We start from the raw sequence: 14063 nt of genomic DNA, 5'->3' as shown, positions 1-14063 counted from the left end.
ATCAGAGAACAGGTGTCCATGGACCAAGTCCGAAGCCTCTGCTGAGACTGTTTCCAAAGTAAGTCTGAAGGGCAGGAGCTCAATTACTCTGCAGGAAGCCCAGGGCTCAGTCCTCGAGGAGGGGAAGGAGACCACGTGAGAGGAGGCTTACCCCGAAGACCTTCAGACCACAGCTGGCACTGACACAGAGAGATGATAAATCAACAGAACCGATGAGCTCTGGCCAGATGTGGGAAATGCTTTCTCATTACCTGATTTCCATGTTCCAATGGAAGGGAAGGCCAGCCTCCTGGAGGAGCTTGCGTTTCAGGAGGAAAGTTAGAGAGGAAAGAAAACCCACTAAGGCAAACTACAAGGTAGAAAGGAAGGAACCCACCGTGGGGAGGGATCCGTGAGGGAAGCCAGAATCCCTCAGGATCCTGAGACAGCCAAAGGCTGGCTAAGAGATCCCCAGCAGCAGCCCCCGGGGGACGGGATGAAGGAGGATGGGATGGGACAGAAGGATCCTCTCTGCTCCTTTATCCACATTTGGTGCTCCTCAGAGCTGGGTCTGTCCAGATTTGGCGAACAGTTGTCCCCAGGACTGCCGTGGAACCCTGAACAGAGTGACCAACTAGAGAGAAGATGCCAACGTCATTGTTTAAGTCAACAGAACAGGCGCACACCCATGGCCTTTTTTTCCATCTCGAAACATAACAGAGATGCCTGGCCACTCTGGCAGTAGACACAAGGCACCCAATTTGGAAGTTGATACCGGTCACCAGGTGAATGCAGAGCAGAGCTCCCAGGAAGCTAGGTGGTCAGATGGTCTCCAGGGAAGCTGACCACTGGCGGAAGGGGCCGGCTGCAGGGGGGGCTCTCCTCCCACAGAGTGGGTGGGGGGGGAGTTGCCAATTGTTTTGTGACTAATTGGCACCACCGACAAAGCAGGAACTATCACAGATGGGGCTGGGGTTTCATTTGTGGTAGATAATGATTTATGCTTAGAGAAAATACAGCAACTTAACTGTAAAAATAAAGCTGCTTGCATTGAAGCCGTAAATAGGACGGCTATTTCTGCGCTCGGTTTGTCGTGGTGAGTAATCATTTTCTTCAGAGGTGGGAAGACTTGGGGTGGAGGGGGGAGAAGAAGGTCTAGAGAGAGCAGGAATAGAGCTGGTTGAGCCCAGGGAAGAGAAGTATCTGTGACCCCCAAGTTTCCTTACGTAGACATTCTAGGCTGCACTCCTGTGAGGTAAGTCACACCTTCCAGAGTTCCTTAGAGAAAAATCCCCTGTTCCTCCTGTCAAAGGACAGAGAGAAGAAAGAAGCCTTGGGGAGGTGGGGAGGGGGGTGGAGTCCAGGGACGTGAGAGAGGAGAAAGCATAGCAACTGAAGGAAGGGAGGATTGGTCTGGGCTCACCGTCCAAGGGTCCAGTCTGTCATGATGAAGAAGTCACCATGATGGGAGCCTGAGGCAGCTGCTCACATTCCATCCGCAGTCAGGAAGCAGAGAGCAATGAATGCTACCACTCAACTGGCTTTACCCCCTTCATTCAGTCCAGAACCAGGACCCACGGAATGGTGCTGCCCAAATACAGGGTGGCTCTTCCAAACTCAGCTAACCCAAGGAGATAATCCGACAGGCGTGTCAAGAGGCTTGTCTTCCAGGTGCTCCGAGTTAACAACTCATGTTAAGTATCACACATAGTAATTCAGGAAGCCAGGCGGTGGGTTCATAGCAGGAGACTAGTCAGTGGTAGAGTCTGTATGTGCTAGAACGGCAGAACCCAGAAGTGGACCCCTAGCCCCTGGGTTGGAATCCCTTCCTTCCATCTTAAGCCTCATTTCTTAAGTTCCAAAGACTCTTAGTACAGAGGTGGGGGGCGGGAGTGACTCTGCCCTGACCTAGGGAAGCAGGCGCACTTCAGTCATACCCTCAAATGTGTTCTCACCTGGAGCCAACTCTGCCCAGTCCTAGATGTCGATTGTTGATTACAGGGAGAGTCCTCAAGTGCTTCACGGAAGCCCACATTCCCTTCCGACTTAGAAAACCGAGAGAACTGGCAGAACTGAGTGGTAATGAGAGACAGGAGGAAGATGGATCGGCCCCTCAGAACATGCTGACTGACAGCCAGGGACACTGTCCTGGTCTGCCATCAGAACTGACTTCAGGGACGCTAGATATTCGATCTTGCAGACTTGACCGGAATGCTAAGCAGTTCTGTATCCCGTCATTCTTAGTGACAGGCTCCCAGAGCAGACCCAGTCTTCAGATCTCAGGGACCAGATCAAAGCCAAAGATAAAACCCTGAGAATGGAACTCTCCCAGGCCATCTGATCCCTTCAGCCTGGGGGAAATCTTCTCTCCTGCCCTGTACAGGGATTGGCTGGATCTGTTCCAAGCACGGATTTTCATTTTCAGAGCACTTTCTTAGACACCAAGTCTCCCTCCTGTGCTCTTCCGTCCACCTAGACAGGCCCACGTGGGAGGCCCAGTGAGAGCGCTCTGCAAGGTGGAAGAGTCCCAGGTATGGAAAGAGAAAACAAACTGGTTTGGGAAGATAGCTGTAGCCTTCCTAATAAATCCTAGCAAGGATGCAAATGGACCCAGCTGCAGACTGAACTTGGCCTAGCCCTGAGGGCTCCCTGACATCCCCTGTGTTTAGGATCTGTCCGAAAGGAGTTTTTTTTTTTCCCACCCTTTGCTAAGCAATGAGGAGGGCACGAAGTGACCCAGAATGGGTGACAGTCCTCATCAAAGACAGCATCTGTGCTAAGGGCCCTGAGAATATTCTGGGCCACTCCCCTCCAACAGACTCTGTGACCGGCCAAGATGGCTACAGCAGACAATGAAGGCACCGTTTGCTCCAAAATGAAAATGCCCAAATCAAACATCAACGAAATAAAATGAATGCCTCCCTGAGTTCCTCAGAATCACCAGGTACCATGACGACAGGGCTAGGCCGTCAGAAGCAGGAAGAAACAATTACAAGATTAACTGATGAAGTATTAGGAAGCCTGGCCTGGCCCAGCCCAGTTAAAGGGGCCACAGTGGCTTCAAACACACTATGTCTTTGAGGATGACCTCGAACGTTTTTTTAAGATTTATTTTTACTAGTTTTAATTATGCGTATGTGGGTGTAGGTGTGTGCACGTGAGTGCAGGTGCCCAGAGAGGCCAGAGGAGTTGGATCCCCCTGAGGCTGAACTCATAGACAGTTGTGAGATGTACTGCCAATCAAACTCAGGGCCTCTAGAAGAGCAGTGTGTGTCCTTAACCACTGAGCCACAGCTCCAGCCACGACCTTGAACTTTTGGTACTCCCACCTCCACCTCATAAATGCTGGGGTTTACAGGTACGTACCACCACGCCCAGCTTTATGCAAACCCAGGACTCCCTGCACGTTATGCAAACATTCTAACACTTGAGTTCCATCTCCAGCACCTTAAACAAGTATCTTTAATATACATACACACACACACACACACACACACACACACACACACATATGTATATATGGGACTGGAGAGATAGTTCAGTGGTTAGGAACTTTATTTGCTTTTCCCAAAGACCCGATTTGATTTCCAGCACCCACATGGCCACTTCTAGTATCTGTAACTCCAGTCATAGAGGATCCGACGCCCTCTTCTGGTCTCCACGGGCACTGAATAAATTTGGTGCACATACATACATGTAGGCAAAAAACCCATACACATAAAATAAAAATAAAGTCTAAAATGTTTTAATATTTATTTTTATTCTATGTGTATGGGCATTTTTTGCCTGCATGTATATCTGTGCATCACCTGTATGCCTGATGCCTGCAGAGGCCAGAAAAGAGTATCAGATCCCCTGGCACTAGAGTTATAAACCTGAGTGTGAGAAAAGCAGTTCACGGTCTTAGCAGGTGAGCTATGTCTCCTGTCCCATTGAACAAATATATTACAAAAGAAGTTAAACAATAACCTCATGATAAATTAATCATGAAATCATCAAAACACAAATCATCAGAGGAATGTAAATTAGACCCTAATGAGATGCTACCTCATACCTGCTAAAACGTGGGTACAAAAGATTGTAAACAAAAAACTATTCATTCCAAATCTCTCTCTCTCTCTTTCTCTCTCACATACACATACAAATAAAAATAAATCTTAAAAAAATAAAGTAAATATCTATCCACCAAATCCTCATGTGAGAATAGTCATAGCCACCTTTATTCATAAAAAAATCAAAATCTGAAAATAGCCCACTCAGAATTAACCAGGTCAACGAAGTGACATACAGTCGCACAATATAAAGCTACTCAGGAATGAAAAGGACTCACAGAAACATGCAGCAGCATAGAATTGCATCTATATGGAACATTCCAGAAGGGACAGAGCCATCCTATACTGATGGAAATCTGATTATTCTTCACTGGTCATGTCAAACTCTCGAGGAAAGACAATGCCCTGTGTCTAGGTTGGGGTACAGCCTACAGGGGCTGTGTCCTTATCAAACTAGACCAAAGGGGACAACTGAGAGTTATGATTTTCACTGGGTGTAAATCAATACAAGAGTTTCTTAGTTCAAAGAAGTCTTATAGCTGACCCCGTCATAGAAAACTTTACACACTCCTTCTTCCATGTCTAAGACGGTGATTTGGTACTGACACTCAAGACAGTAAGTTCATGTTCATGCAGAAGCCCATGTGGAATGGCAAATTGAAATGCCTTCCTTGCAAACTCCAAGAGGAAATAAGATCTTACATTTATTTCTTTAACAGCTTCAAGTCATGTGGTAAAGTGACAGGCTGTTGCCTCCTCACATCGGTTCTCCTCTGCCGTCTACTGTCTCACACACAAAATATTATTCAAGTAGTTTGTGTTAGCTGACAGAAGTCTTTGTGGGGAAAGGCTAGATTAAGAAATTAATCATACTCACGAAGCTGAGGTAGAACAGTAAGGAATTTGGACCGAGCATAGGTCCAAATAGGCTGCATAGCAAGACTGTCTCTAAACAAACCAAACCAAACAAACAGAAACCTTACTTGTAAATGGAGGACTTCACACTGGCCTACAGCATCAAAACATTATGATACTTTATTTTTATTTAATCTTATCGTATGTGTATGGATATTTCGCCTACATGTGTGTCTGTCTACCATATGCATGCCTGGTGCCTGTGAAGGCCAAAAGAGGATATCCGATCCCCCTCCTGGAATTGGAGTCGAAAATGGTTGTGAGCTTGTCATGTGTACGCTAGGAATCAAACCCGTCAAACCCAGTCCTCTGCAAGAGCAGCCAGTGCTCCAGACAGTGAGACACCTCTCCAGCCTTGTTAGGATACTTTAGACCTGTGGAGCCTCACATACTTCCCAAAGTTAGTCCCGGATCTTCTGTTCGCTTACGTTCCCACTAGAGGGTATCTAGGCCAGTGAGGATTAGCATGCTTAGTCTCTGAAAGTCTCTGGCCAGCTGATAAGAAAACACACTTAAGACCGCCAAGGAAAAAATGTAAAATATCCACCAGAGAAATGTAAATTAAAAAAAAATATATGTTTGCCATTTTCCTGTACTGAGTTGGCAAACATTAAAAAATAAAATTACCAATGCTGGAAAAGCATGCCGATATGTTGCTGCTACAGATGCCAATTAATAAAATGTCTCGGTAAGTAAGAACTCCCTTCTCTGGGTCCTAACGAGGTAACCATCCACAGTCACAGCACTGAGCAATGTGCTGGCTGGCTTCTGTCAACTTGACACAAGCGAGATCCATCCCAAAAGCGGGAACCTCGATCAAGAAAGTGCTTCATCAGTTGGCCTATATGCAAGGCCGTGATTGATATGGGAGGGCACAACCCATGGTAGGCGATGCCACCCCTAGGCAGGCGGCCCCATGTTATATAAGAAGGCAAACTCTAAGCAAGCCCCGAGGAGCTAGCCAGTAAGCTGGCTCTGCTTCACTTCCTGCCCCTAGGTTCCTGCCTTGAGTTCCTGTCCTGGCTTCTCTCAGTGATGGACTGTGATGGAATATGTAAACCAAACCTTTCCTGAGCTGCTTTTGGTCAGCATTTTATCACTGCAACAGGAAGCAAATTTAGGACAGATGGGCTCTGAATTTTGAATAAACACCCTGTTTCTCTCCTTGTCCTCTGAAGGCACCTTACTGGATGCACACACACACTTTGCCCTCTCTGACATTTGCCTAGATTATGAACATGTGCTCTCCCTTGTCCAAACATCATGAAAAAAAATGTCCAGTTGTGAGAAAGAATATTTTTGGAGTATTGCCTTGGGACATGGAGTCTATCTATGCCACTGGCTGTTCTAAACATTTCCCTGGGCTCAGCCATGCATACTTGGCTTGCATTGTTTTGGCCCTTCGTAGAAATATAACTTCTAAATTTTCCCTCACAGATATTCATCAGCTATACAAAAAAAGTCATAGGGTGCTGAAAGCCTCGCTCCTTAGGGCCATGCACACTACTTCCCACAATACTCCCTGACTTTGCCTGGAGACTCTGCACCTGGTACCTCCCTCTATTTCTTCTGAGCAGTGCCTGGTCTGTCTGTGTTGATAGAGCATTTATTATAAAATAGATTGTCAGACCTGAGTCTGTTGCTTTCCTCCTGACTGTGACAAATCCCTGGCAAAGACAACCTAAAGAAGGAGTGTTTACCTTAGCAGCTGAACTGTGGGGCGGCTGGCCACGTGGCATCCGCATTCAGGAAGCACAGACGGATGCTGGTGCTCAGGTCTCTTCTCTTTTTCTCTCAGTCTCAAACCCCCACCCCCAGCCCACAGAACGGCATCACCTATATTTAGGGTGAGTCTTCCACATGCCCAGAGGTTTGTCTCCACAGCGATTCTAGATTCTCTCAAGTCGATACTCTTAACCGTCACAGGGGTATTTGTTTTCCATTTCTTGCTAGAAGACACATTTGATCTACTTTTACAAATACACCATTTAGTTGTCTGAACTTAGTCAGAGGCCAACCCCGGGTACCATTAAATGCGTTTTCATTTTTCTTTTCTGCCCATGACTGTTTTGTGAAAAACAGTGAGTTGTGGGGTTTTTTCACCTGTAATATCTTCAAAGATGCTGGAAAGAGTCACCTCCAAATGAAAGCACCTTGTTCAATGTTTTTACACAAGATGTGAACTTCAACAGCACTGCCTGAATCCTTGCAGAAGGAATTCCACAAATTCTATGTGACAACATGTATTAAATTCCATAGATTTACTTGCTGTCTGTTTTTCAAATAAAAATTAGCACCTTGAAGCAGTAAGTATGCCTCACTCATTTAGAATTAGTGAAAGCCCAAAATAATTTGAATGAATTATGTTTAGAATTTATATAATTTTGAATATTAGTTGTTTTATAATGGGTGTGTGTGTATGTGCGTGCGCGCATGTGAACAGGCATATGTTGAGGTGTGCTTGCCTATTCACACCTGTGTGGACACCAGAGATCAACACCAGCTATCTTCTTCCTTTATTGCCCTCCACCTTATTTATTTTAGTATTCTTTCTTTCTTTCTTCCTTTCTTTCTTTTTTTTTTAGACAATGTTTCTCTGTGAAGCAGTCCTGGCTGTCCTAGAACTCACTCTGTAGACCAGGCTGGCCTCGAACTCGCAGAGATCTGCCTGCCTCTGCCTCCCAAGGGCTGGGATTAAAGACATCCACCACTGCCCGGAAAAAATGTTTTATTTTCTATGGGTGTTTTTTCTGGATGTATGTCTGTGCAGCATGTGTGCCTGGTACTCACAAAGGCCAGAAGAGGTCATCAGAGCCTTTAGACCTGGAGTTATAGATGGTTGTCAGCTACCATGTGTAGGTGATAGGATTTGAACCCCTGTCCTCTGGAAGAACAGCCAGTGCTCTTAACTGCTGAGCCATCTCTCCAGCTAATACTGTTACCAATTATTTCATACAAAGCATTTGGTCACACTCACCTCAACTCCTCCCTTGAATCCCTCCCAGATCCACCCTAGTCCCCTTCCCACCGACTTCATGTCCTCCTTTACACTTCTTTTTCATTTAATAACCCACCAATGTCAACTTGTGCTGTCCATATCCTTCTGGGTGTGCGGCCATCCACGAGAGCGACTCCACCTTAGTGTCTGAGACAATAAATCTGGACCGTTCATTGCAGCTCGACCGGCTGGCTGCTGAGCCCCTGGGATCCTGCCTCCATCTCCTGGGACCCAGTGCTGGGGTTCTAGATGTAAGCCACCACCTGGTTACTATGTGTAGAGTGGACAATTTACTCCAGGGCCACTTATCTCCCCGGCCCTAGACTGGTTTCTTGAGAGCTGATTTAATTTCTCTGGTCTGGAACTGCATGTCGTTTGGGAAAGTAAGGACACATTGCGGCAGCTGATTGACGGGTCTGACAAGGGTCTGCTTCCTCGTCACGATGAGTGGTCCCTCGGAGCCCTTTGGTTAACTTGCTGAGTGTTGTGTTTCTGGTGATCACGACCAGCACGTAGCAAACACTTCCTAATGGTTAACTTAATAGAACGCGGATGACCCAGCCGCATAAGTGGTATGCTTAGTTTGATAATTTTCTTATGTAAAACCGGAATGCCTCATCATGCCAATGGGCACTTACTACACGATTTTGGTGACAGATTGCGAAGGTGAAAATGCAAAACAGCTTTGTTTTGTTGGTCTAAAATTAACCCGAACACCACCTGACCTTCACACCGTGGGCCAGCCAGTGCCCTAACAATGTACCAATTCTGGGCCCTCGTCTCCAGCCAGAAGGTCAGAGTTTAACATTCCTGGCATTGCAGCTACCTAACAGCCATCCAAGTACCTTATGTCCAGTTACAAAACTGGAGAAGATGGAACAAAATATATGTCCTGCTAAACAGTCTAAACCTAGCAAAATAAACGAATCAAACTGGCTTTCCTAACTTTGTTCCGACTTCAGCCATCCTTTAGGGGAGAAGCACACAGTCGGGTCTGATGCCTCCAGCTTGGCCACGCAGTGTGTGCCTCTCTGTGGCATTTCCCTGCCTGCTCTTCTTCATTCTGACACACCAGGGTGCAGAGTGACTGAAGGAGCAACATGGGCAAGCCTTCCTCGGAGCGTTCTTAGGAGAACGTGGTGGAGAAGGGAATTGTGCTCTTGGCTAATAATGGGATAATTTCAGAGTTTTCCATTAATTCCTTTTAAAAATTGGCTAGCTCTACACATGAGGCCAGGTTCCTGTTAGAGACACAAGCTTCAGGGGCCTCTGGACTCTGAGACCACGGAGGTATAGAAGTGGTGTGGAGGGCGGTGGGGGGGGGCCCTAAGTGCTGCGGGGGGCGGGGAGGAATAGATGATAAAGAAGACAGTCTCCACAAAGGGCAAAACTGCATGACTCCTGGGAAACTGCCTCCTCACTGAACCTCTCCAATCCAAAGTGAAAGGTCACAGTCAGAGAACAGAACTGTTGATGTCAATGAAACCCAGCCCAACCCAGGATCAAGATCCATGTGAGTTGCATGTAAATCTCTTAAATGGTTCCGATACACAAGAATTGCAAAAAAGTGAGAAGTTCTAGAAGAGGAACATTCTAATTAGGAAGCTGACATGGTCCCTCTGACACGATCTCCCTGAGAGATCATTCTATCACTCCTGGCTTCCTTGGTGGAGGCATGCACTCTAGAGGTTGCCTTGCTAGAGACCACATTTGAGGGGTTCTCTTCTAGTTACCAGGGTCAGCAGGAGGTTTTCAAGCCCACATTGCAGAAACAGACTTGTTTATTCTCTTTATTCCCCAACTCCATGGAGAGACATCCAGGAACACATCCATCTCCAGCCAGCTCTTACTCTCCATCCTGTGCATTTAGCAAGGCTCATCAAGCAGATGTGTAGTTGGGTTTTTTTTTCTCTTTACTCTTTTGGGGGCCTACCATCCAGCTCCCAAATCAATACACGGAGACTTATTCTTACTTATGAATGCCCGGCCTTAGCTTGGCTTATTTCTAGCCAGCTTTTCTTAAATTATCCTGTCTACCTTTTGCCTCTGGGCTTTTACCTTTCTTTACTTCTTACTCCACAGCTGGTTGTGTGGCTAGGTGGCTGGGTGGCTGGCCCCGGTGTCCTCTCTCCTTCTCCTTTTCTCACTCCTCTCCATTTCTCTTCCCCTCCTATTTATTCTCTCTGCCTGCCAGCCCCACCTATTTCTCTCTCCTGCCTCGCTATTGGCCGTTCAGCCCTTTATCAAACCAATCATGTGTTTTAGACAGGCACAGCAACACAGCTTCACAGAGGTAAACAAATGCAACGTAAAAGAATGCAGCACATCTCTGCATCATTAAAACAAATGTTTCACTGCATAAATGAATGTAACACACCTTCAACTAATATTCCACAACACAGGTGCAAGGAGATTCCCGGCGGCGTCTGTGGAAACGGAGAAGAAAATGAGGAGCCGTGAGACTGATGTGACAGTGTCCTCAGCCTGCGAGAGTCCCCACCCGTCTCCACCACTGTCCACTTGGAGCAAGTCACTTAACTTCCCGAAGCCCCAGCATCATCTCTAAGGCAGGGACAACGATACACCCACACCACAGGGTCCCCCAGGAAGTGTTCAGATGTCTCAGTTGTTGCTTTGGCAACTGTGTGGGGCTGCCAGTGTGACACATGGATGTTGAATTCAGAGTTCCATTTAAATTTTCAATGAGTCAGTTCCTGGTTTTTAATCAAGCAAACCGTAGAAAGAAGGGCTTGATAAAGTTGGTCCGACTTGTGGGCTGTGGAGAAAGCAGAATAGGAGAGTGTTGGGTGAAGAGGGTGGTGGTTAGCAGGCATTCTGAAAAAATCTCTGTGCCAGTTGGCTGGGGTTCGTGTAACCCACCACCACAAGCTGGGTAGTCTAAAAACGGCAGAATGTATTCTCTCACAGTGTCAGAAGTCAAAAGTACAAATTCAGATGCCAGCATGGCCAGGCTCCCTCTGAAGGTGGGTACCAGCCCTCCTTGCTTCTTCTGAGCTCCAGTAGTGATCAAGCCATGGCATCCTTTGCTTAAAGGTACAGCACTCCTCTGCCTCTGTCGCTCCGTGGCCTTGCCCTCACAGGTTAAATTAATACAACGTGAGTTCACTGTACTCCAGTATGACCCATCTTGACTGATTACAGCTGTAATGAACCGATTTCCAAATGAGTCCTCAGTTGACACTTCAATATAGCTGTAGGGGTTGGGGGACACACAAAATTCAAACCATAAGACTTGAATTGTAACTTCCATGCTAGGCGCTTTGGAAAGGCATTGAGATCTGTCTTCTCGCGCAGTTCAGGTAACTGAAACTCCAGCACCTCGACAAGCCTTCTTCGGTTACACACCAGTAAGCAGAGTCATGTGGCTGTGCAGCCAGCGCTGAGAACCACCTCCTGGACCTTCCCATCTTCCCAAAGGAAAACCCTGCTCACTAAAATACTGTTCTACACACACACACACACACACACACACACACACACACACCCCTCCCCTCAGCCATCACCCTTCTTTCTCTCTTAACTAACACTATTCAGGTACCTTCTGTAAATGGAAGAAGACATGCTATGCAGGTGAGCTCTCCTACATAGGCTGGCATACTGGGGGTGTGGCTGCCAGCTTTGGGATCATGCAGGCTCCGTTGATGGATTAATTGGTGGCATTATTGGGAAGGGATGGAACCATTAGGAGGTAGGCTTGGCTGAATGCAGCTCCTGGTGGTGTACCCCTTCTGCCCTCTCCTCTCCATCCAGCTCCCTCTGCTTCCTGTCTGTCCCGAGGTTAACCACTTGGCTCCACCCATGCTCCCATCATGCCGTTCTGCCTTATCATGGTCCAGAAGCAACAGAGCGAAGGACTGCAGACTGACTGAAAACCTGACACCAAGCCCAAGTGGATAATCCCCTCCTTTAAGTTGTTGTTGTTTTTTTTTAAATCAGGAATTATGCTGCAGTAACATGTAGACAGTGTTTTCAGTTTTGTGACTGACTTATTCCGCTTACCATGATGCCTTCAAGGTTCATCCATGTTGTGCTAGAATTTCCCCCCTTTTCAATCTTGCATGGAAAGAAAGCTCAGCCCATCTTGTTGGTTCATTCCTCTGGGAGTGGACCCTTGAATTGCTGGAGGACAGCTTTCGTAAAGTATCTTTACTTTTAATTGACATATAAGTATAAATTGACATAGCCATTGTGTGTATTACACACGTGGGGTACAGTGTGACATTTTCACACATTATGCACAATGTGTAACTCGTCTGTCCATCACCTCAGACATGTCTTTGTGCTGGGAACAAGAATTCCCTCTCTTAGCTGTTTGGGAATATTTAATTGATTATTGTCGTGGTTAATACTGTCAACTTGATGGGATATGGAATCACTAATCCTCTGGGCATGCTGGGGTTTTCTAGATTAGGTTAGTTGAGGTGGCAATACCCACCCTAAATGTAGGTAGTACTTTTCTGTAGGCTGGGGTCCTGAACTACATAAAACCAGAAAGTGGTCTGAGCACCTGCACTCATCTCTCTCTCTGCTTCCTGACAACCAAGGCAGCATGTCTAGCTACCACACTGTCCTGCACACATGCCTTCCCACCAAAGTGGACTCTATCCCCTTGAACTGTAAGCCAAATAAACCCCCTCCCTTCCAGCGGTTGCCTGTGTCAGAGCCACAAGATGGTGATGGTTAGGGTGACATCTTTTCTCAGAGTGCTGCATTAGAGAGTTGAAGGAGACATGTTTGCTGATCACCCCCTGAGTCCCTTTCTTCCTTTCTGACTCTCAGGAGCCTTTGGGAATCAATCGCCTGGCAGACTTCACCAAAAGAAACCCAGAAGGCACTCTACGGGCCCTGCAAGCAACACAAAACGGCCACCGACTTCAGTAGAAAGAGCATCTATTAAAGGAATGTTGGCTGGCTCACCAAATCTCCAGGAGGCAAAAAATAACCCAGGCTGTTAAGTTAGGTTGCCAAAAAAACAACTGCATGAGCTAAAAGCGTGCGGCAGATTTAGCTCCACCAAGTCGTGGCTGCTGCCTCCACAAAGCACCATGAGTCAGTGGCATCCTGCCACCCATGGTCCCCTCCGTCCGTCATGTGCTGCGTCTTGCGGTTGTCACCCCCGTGCTGAAGGCGCTTTCTGTGTCCCTGCCCCTTACGGACAGAGTCCTTGAGGTACAATGGAGCATGTCTGGTGTGCCGTGCCAAGGTCAAAAGCCCTGGCCCGCATGTGCATAGAAGGTCAGGAAGAGACACACGGTGGGGAATCCCGGACATAGGAAGGGACTCAGACACAGAGTGGGCAAAAGGAGGGAGATGCTTCAGCTTCTAGTCACGTCTCCAGCTCTGTCTGTAATGGCAAGCCATAAGTATCCTATGCTGCTCATGCTGTTTTGGGGTGGGGAGGGGGTGTCCCTCCTCGGAGTCTCCTCTCCATAGGCCCAGTAGCCTTTTCTGCCTTGTCCCACTCTCAAAATCCAGATGCCCCACGTCCTCACCAACACTCGCTTACATCGTGTATGTGTGTGTTGAGTGTGTGTGTGTGTGGTACAGCCATCCTGGTGGGTAGAAAGGGGCTACTGTTTCATAACTTTCAACCCACCTCGGCCTCCCTTGAGTCTGTTCCTGAGGAGAGAGTGTGGAAAGCCCTCAGGAGGGGCACTGGTTGCCAGAGGACCTGCTCATGTGATTAGAAGGTTGAGACTCCCATCGAGGAAGGACGGGGGCCAGAGGGAGAATTCCCCGGCTACTGCCAGTGACATAACCAAGTACATTTGGGTAATAGAAACTTTGTAACACTCTAAAGGGACGGGGATTAGGAAGCTGGCTGAAGAATGCATGGAGAGTCTGGACACGGTGTCGCTCCTCACTTGAGCAGCTCCATTGACGGCTCTGAGGTGTAGCCCTATGACCAATCGGTATAGTAAGTTGGTGTGTTTGGAAGCCTCCTGAGCACACTAACAAACTTGAAGGGGGCCCTGGGAGCCCCAATTTGTGGCTCACCCAGAAGACTCGTCCTGGCAACTGCAGTCTTGAAGGACAGAGCCCTCAACCTGGAATTTTACCCTGACTCCAGGTGATCTCAGAAAGGAATTAAATCATAC

The sequence above is a fragment of the Peromyscus leucopus genome, chromosome 8a, assembly GCF_004664715.2.
Source record: "Peromyscus leucopus breed LL Stock chromosome 8a, UCI_PerLeu_2.1, whole genome shotgun sequence".
NCBI classification, from domain to species: Eukaryota; Metazoa; Chordata; class Mammalia; order Rodentia; family Cricetidae; genus Peromyscus; species Peromyscus leucopus.
This window is presented reverse-complemented; position numbering follows the sequence as displayed.